At 37.1% G+C, this 6,155-nt stretch overlaps 1 long non-coding RNA gene across 1 annotated transcript; it reads right to left on the reverse strand.

Annotated features, from left to right (window-relative positions):
* Positions 1-1,965: 1,965 nt before the first annotated feature.
* Positions 1,966-5,882, reverse strand: LOC145532105 (uncharacterized). Its single transcript, XR_014072996.1, has 2 exons — positions 5,030-5,882; positions 1,966-4,489 (listed from the first exon to the last, which is right to left on the reverse strand). It is a non-coding gene; the product is annotated as an uncharacterized LOC145532105 (long non-coding RNA).
* Positions 5,883-6,155: the final 273 nt, after the last annotated feature.

Consider the following 6,155-nt stretch of genomic DNA (forward strand, 5'->3'; position numbering starts at 1 on the left):
TTTTTGGAAATTAATCCTTTGTCAGTTGTCTCATCTGCTATTATTTCCTCCCATTCTGAATGCAGGCTTTTCACCTGGCTTATAGTTTCCTTTGCTGTGCTAAAGCTTTTAAATTTAATTGGGTCCCACTTATTTACTTTTGTTTTTATTTCCATTACTCTAGAAGGTGGGTCATAGAGGATCTTGGTTTGATTTATGTCATCGAATGTTCTGCCTAATTTTTCCTCTAAGAGTTTTATAGTTTCTGGTCTTACATTTAGGTCTTTAATCCATTTTGAGTTTATCTTTGTGTATGGTATTAGGAAGTGTTCTAATTTCATTCTTTTACATGTAGCTGTCCAGTTTTCCCAGCACCATTTATTAAAGAGGCTGTCTTTGGCCCATTGTATGTTCTTGCCTCCTTTGTCAAAACTAAGGTACCCATAGGTGCATGGGTTTATTTTTGGGTTCTCTATCTTGTTCCATTGGTCTGTATTTCTGTTTTTGTGCCAGTACCATATTGTCCTGAGGACTGTTGCTTTGTAGTATAATCTGAAGTCAGGAAAGTTGATTCCTCCAGCTCTGTTTTTCTTTCCCAAGATTGCTTTGGCTATTCAGGGTCTTTTGTGTTTCCATATAAATTGTGAAATTTTTTGTTCTAGTTCTGTGAAAAATGCCATTGGTAATATGATAGGGATTGCATTGAATCTGTTGATTGTACTTGGTAGTATAGTCATTTTTACAATATTGATTCTTCTTATCCAGGAACATGGAATATCCCTCCATCTGTTTATGTCATTTTTGATTTCTTTCATTAGTGTCTTATAATTTTCTGTGTACAGTTTTTTTTACTTCTTATGTAGGTTTATTCTTAGATATTTAATTCCTTTTGTTGCAATGGTGAATGGGATTGATTCTTAATTTCTCTTTCTGATTTTTCAGTTGGTATATAGAAATGCAAGTGATTTCTACGTGTTGATTTTGTATCCTGCAACTTTGCTAAATTCACTGATTAGCTCTAGTAATTTTCTAATACTATCTTTAGGCTTTTCTCTATACAGTATCGTGTCATCTGCAAATAGTGAGAACTTTACTTCTTCTTTTCCAATTTGGATTCCTTTTATTTCTTTTTCTTCTCTGATTGCTGTAGCTAGGACTTCCAGAACTACATTGAATTATAGTGGTGAAAGTGGACACCCTTACCTTGTTCCTGATCTTAGGGGAAATGCTTTCAGTTTTTCACCATTGAGAATAATGTTTGCTGTAGGGTTATCATATATGGCCTTTGCTATGTTGAGGTAGGTTTCTTGTATGCCCATTTTTTGAAGACTTTTAATCATAAATGGGTGCCGAATTTTGTCAAAGGCTTTATCTGCATCTATTGAGATGATCATATGGTTTTTATCTTTCAATTTGTTAACATGGTGTATCACATTGATTGATTCCCATATATTGAAGAATGCTTGCATCCCTGGATAAACCCAACTTGATCATGGTGTATGAGCTTTTTGATGTGTTGCTGAATTCTGTTTGCTAAAATTTTGTTGAGGATTTCTGCATCTATGTTCATCAGTGATATTGGCCTGCAGTTTTCTTTTTTTGTGTTGTTTTTGTCTGGCTTGGTTTCAGGGTGATGGTGACCACGTAGAATGAGGTTGGAAGTGTTCCTTCCTCTGCAATTGTTTGAAAGAGTTTTAGAAGTATAGGCATTAGCTCTTCTCTAAATGTTTGATAGAATTCTCTTGTGAAGCCATCTGGTCCTGAGCTTTCGTTTTTTGAGAGATTTTTGATCACAGCTTCAGTTTCAGTGCTTGTAATTGGGTTGTTCATAATTTCTATTTCTTCCTGGTTCAGTCTTGAAAGATTGAACTTTTTCAAGTATCTGTCCATTTCCTCCAGGATATCCATATAATTGTTCATAATAGTCTCTTATAATCCTTTGTATTTCTGCATTGTCTACTGTAATCTCCCCTTTTTCATTTCTAATTTTGTTGATTTGATTCTTCTCTCTTTTTTTCTTTATAGATTGGCTAAAGGCCAATTTGGTTTATCTTCTCAAAGAAGCAGCTTTTGGTTTTATTAATCTTTACTATTGTTTATTTCATTTCTTTTTCATTTATTTCTGCTTGGATCTTTATGATTTCTTTCCTTCTACTACGTTTGGGGGTTTTTTGTTCTTCTTTTTCCAATTGCTTTAGATGTAAATTTAGGTCGTCTATTTGATGTTTCTCTTGTTTCTAGAGGTAGGATTGTATTGCTATAAACCTCCCTCTTAGAAATGCTTTTGCTGCATCCCATAGGTTTTGAGTTGTCGTGTTTTCATTGTCATCTGTTTCTAGAATTTTTTTTATTTCCCTTTTGATTTCTTCAATAACCTGTTAGTTATTTAGAAACATGTTGTTTAATCTCCATGTGTTTGTGTTTCTTACAGTTTTTTTCTTGTAGTTGATATCTAGTCTCATAGCATTGTGGTTGGAGAAGACGCTTGATACGATTCCAATTTTATTAAATTTACTGAGGTTTGATTTGTGACACAAGATGTGGTCTATTCTGGAAAATGTTCCATGTGCACTTGAGAAGAAGGTGTATTCTTCTGCATTTGGATGGAATGTCCTGAAGATATCAATTAGATCCATCTTATCTAATGTATTATTAAGACTTGTGTTTCCTTATTAATTTTCTGTTTTGATGATCTGTCCATTGGTGTGAGTGGAGTGTTAAAGTCTCCTATTATTGTGTTACTGTCAATTTCTCCTTTTATTTCTGTTAGTGTTTGCCTTATGTATTGAGGTTCTCCTACATGGGGTGCATAGATATTTATGATTGTTACATCTCCCTCTTGGATTGATCCCTTGATCATTATGTAGTGTCCTTCCTTATCTCTTGTAATCTTTATTTTAAGGTCTATTTTTTTTTTTTTTTTGATATGAGGATTGCTATTTCAGCTTTCTTTTGCTTCCCATTTGCATGGAATATATTTTTCCATCCTCTCACTTTCAGTCTGTGTTTTTAGGTCTGAATCGAGTTTCTTGTAGACCCATAGCATATATATGGGTCTTGTTTTTGTATCCATTCAGCCAGTCTGTGTCTTCTGGTTGGAGCATTTAATCCATTTACATTTAAAGTAATTATTGACATGTATATTCCTATTGCCGTTTTCTTTGTTGTTTGGGGTTGATTTTATAGATCTTTTTTCTTTTCTTGTATTTCTTGACTATATAAGTCCCCTTAACATTTGTTGCAAAGCTGGTTTGGTTGTACTGAATTCTCTTAATTTTTGCTTGTCTGAAAAGCTTTTTATTTCTTCATCAATTTTGAATGAGATCCTTGCTGGGTACAGTAATCTTGGTTGTAGATTTTTCCCTTTCAATACTTTAAATATATCCTTCCATTGTCTTCTGGCCTGCAAAGTTTCTGCTGAAAGATCAGTGGTTAAGCATATGGGGTTTCCCTTGTATGTTACTTGTTGCTTCTCCCTTGTTGAGTTTAATATTCTTTTTTTGTGTTTAGTCTTTGTTAGTTTGGTTAGTATGTGTCTTGGCATGTTTCTCTTTGGGTTTATCCTGTATGGGACTCTTTGTTCCTTTTGGGCTCGATTGACTATTTCCTTTTCCATGTTGGGGAAATTTTCAACTATAATTTTCAACTATATCTTTTCTTTTTCTCTTCTTCTGGGACCCCTATAATTAAAATGTTGGTGATTTTGATATTGTCTCAGAGGTCTCTGAGACTATCCTCAGTTCTTTTCATTCTTTTTACTTTGTTCTGCTCTTCAGAAATTATTTCCACTATTTTATCTTCCAGCTCACTGATTTGTTCTTCTGCTTCAGATATTCTGCTATTGATTCTTTCTAGAGTATTTTTAATTTTAGTAATTGTGTTGTTTGTCTATGTATGTTTATTCTTTAATTCTTCTATGTCTTTGTTGCATTTGATTCTTGCATTTTCTCCATTTTGCTTTCAAGGTTTTTGATGTCTTCACTATCTTTATTCTGAATTCTTTTTCAGGTTATTTGCCTATTTCTTCTTCATTTATTTGGACTTCTGTGTTTCTAGTTTGTTCATTCATTTGTGTAACATTTCTCTGCCTTTTCATTATACATATTTTTTAACTTATTGTGTTTGAGGTCTCCTTTTCCCAGGCTTCGAGATTGAATTCTTTCTTCCTTTTGGTTTCTGCCCTCCTAAGGTTGGTCCAGAGGTTTGTGTAAGCTTGGAATAGGATTAGATTTGAACTGTGTTTTTGTTTGTTTGTTTTCCTCTGATGGGCAAGGCTTAGTGAGGTGGTAATCCTGTCTGCTGATGATTTGGTTTGTATTTTTGTTTTGTTTGTTGTTCAGATGAGGCATCCTGCACAGGGTGCTACTGGTGGTTGTGTGATGCTGGGTCTTGTATTCAAGTGGTTTCCTTCGTGTGAGTTCTCACTGTTTGATATTCCCTAGGGTTAGTTTTCTGGTAGTCTAGGTTCTTGGAGTCAGTGCTCCCACTCCAAAGGCTCAGGGCTTGATTTCTGGTCAGGAATGAAGATTCCACAAATGGTTTGTTATGGCATTAAGGGAGAGTAAAAAAAGATCCAAAAATGAGAAAACCAAAGATGAACCCCAGACAAATGGCAGTTACAAAATCAGGCAAACAATAATTAAAATAATGGAATATTAATATATACATATATACCCATGAGCAAAGTGAAAACTGTCCAATAAAAATAAAGCACAGTAGATTGACTCAGTGAACAAAGTAAATCAAAAATTATATGTTTACCAGTTAAGAACAAAACTTACAAAAGCACAAAAACTAGAAAACTAAAGTAAAACAAGGGGACAAGTGGGGAATAAGGCAATGAAAACAAAATTAACAAATATGTTGAGAGGAAAGAAAGAAAAGAAAGAGAATAGATATGAGCAGTTAAATAGAGGTAGATGAAGATGATTTATAAACATTAAAGATTGAGTGCAAGGGGAAAAGAACAGCAGGAAAGGCAAAAAAAAAATAATAAATGTAGAAAAAATATAATAGGTTTTTAAAAAGATTAAAAGTTTAAAGTTCTCACCTCCAATGTCCACAGCTATCAGAGCTAGTGCGTTTTCTTTTGTGAGAGCTTTCAATGACCTTTTATATATTCCATAGGCACAGAGTCTGTCTAGTTAATCATGTGGATTTAATCTGCAGCTTGTACAGCTGGTGGGAAGGTTTTGGGTCTTCTTCCTTAGCCACACTGCCCCTGTGTTTCAATTGTGGTTTTATTTCCACCTCTGCATGTGGGTCATCCACTGGTTTGCTCCTGAGTCTGCCCTGAAGGACTTGGGCCTGCTCCTGTGAGGGCCAGGTGTGGAGGTGGTGCAGCTGCTTGAGTCGCAGGGGTTTTGGCAGCACCAGGTACTCAGGGGAGTTGGCAGCTAGGGCAGCAGGAAATATAGTGCTCTAAAAGGGTGTGACAATCAGTATTGGCCAGTATGCTTCAGTATTCTTGCCTGGAGAACAACCCTCCCTGACAGAGAAGCCTGTCAGGCCACAGTCTACAGGGTCGCAAAGAGTCGGACACAGCTGAAGTGACTCTGTGCATAGACGCAAGACTTTTTTCTGTGGCAGCTCTGCTCCAGTGAGAGTTGAGTGTGAAGGTGGCACAGCTGCTTGACTTGCAGGGACCCTGTTGGCCACCAAGTGTACAGGGACAGGGACTTCCCCAACTGCACGATTTACGGTCTTGCCAGAATCTTTTTCGAGCCTCTTGTAGCTGGTGATCAGAAGGCCTCTTTGGCCAATCTTTCTCCGTAGCTCCACCCATTCAGGCACTCAGAGGGCTCCCTTGCCTGGGGGTCCTTCTCTGTTGTTCGACGTGTCAGGCATATAGAGGGGCACCCAGTGGCTGGGGTACTGCTCTATAGATCAGTGCATCAGTCACTGAAAGGAACACCCTGGGTGGGGTCCTACTCTGTAGTCCAGTGCGTCAGGCATTTGATGGGTCAGCCTCTCCATTGTTCAGCTGCCAGTGCTGACATGTGAGGAGAGAGAGGCTATTGTGATGTCTCCACCCCCTACATGTGACTCAGCAGTATTACCTTGCTTCCATGGCTGCCCGGCTTTCCTCCAAAGGCATTTCCCATCACAATCTTCTCCCTCCCCTCCCCTCAATCTGTCTCTCTGCAGTCAACAGTAGCCCTTGCCCTGGAATCGCT

Source organism: Giraffa tippelskirchi, chromosome 13 (genome assembly GCF_054371585.1).
Source record: "Giraffa tippelskirchi isolate mGirTip1 chromosome 13, T2T-mGirTip1v1.2.pri, whole genome shotgun sequence".
In the NCBI taxonomy this organism is placed as follows: Eukaryota; Metazoa; Chordata; class Mammalia; order Artiodactyla; family Giraffidae; genus Giraffa; species Giraffa tippelskirchi.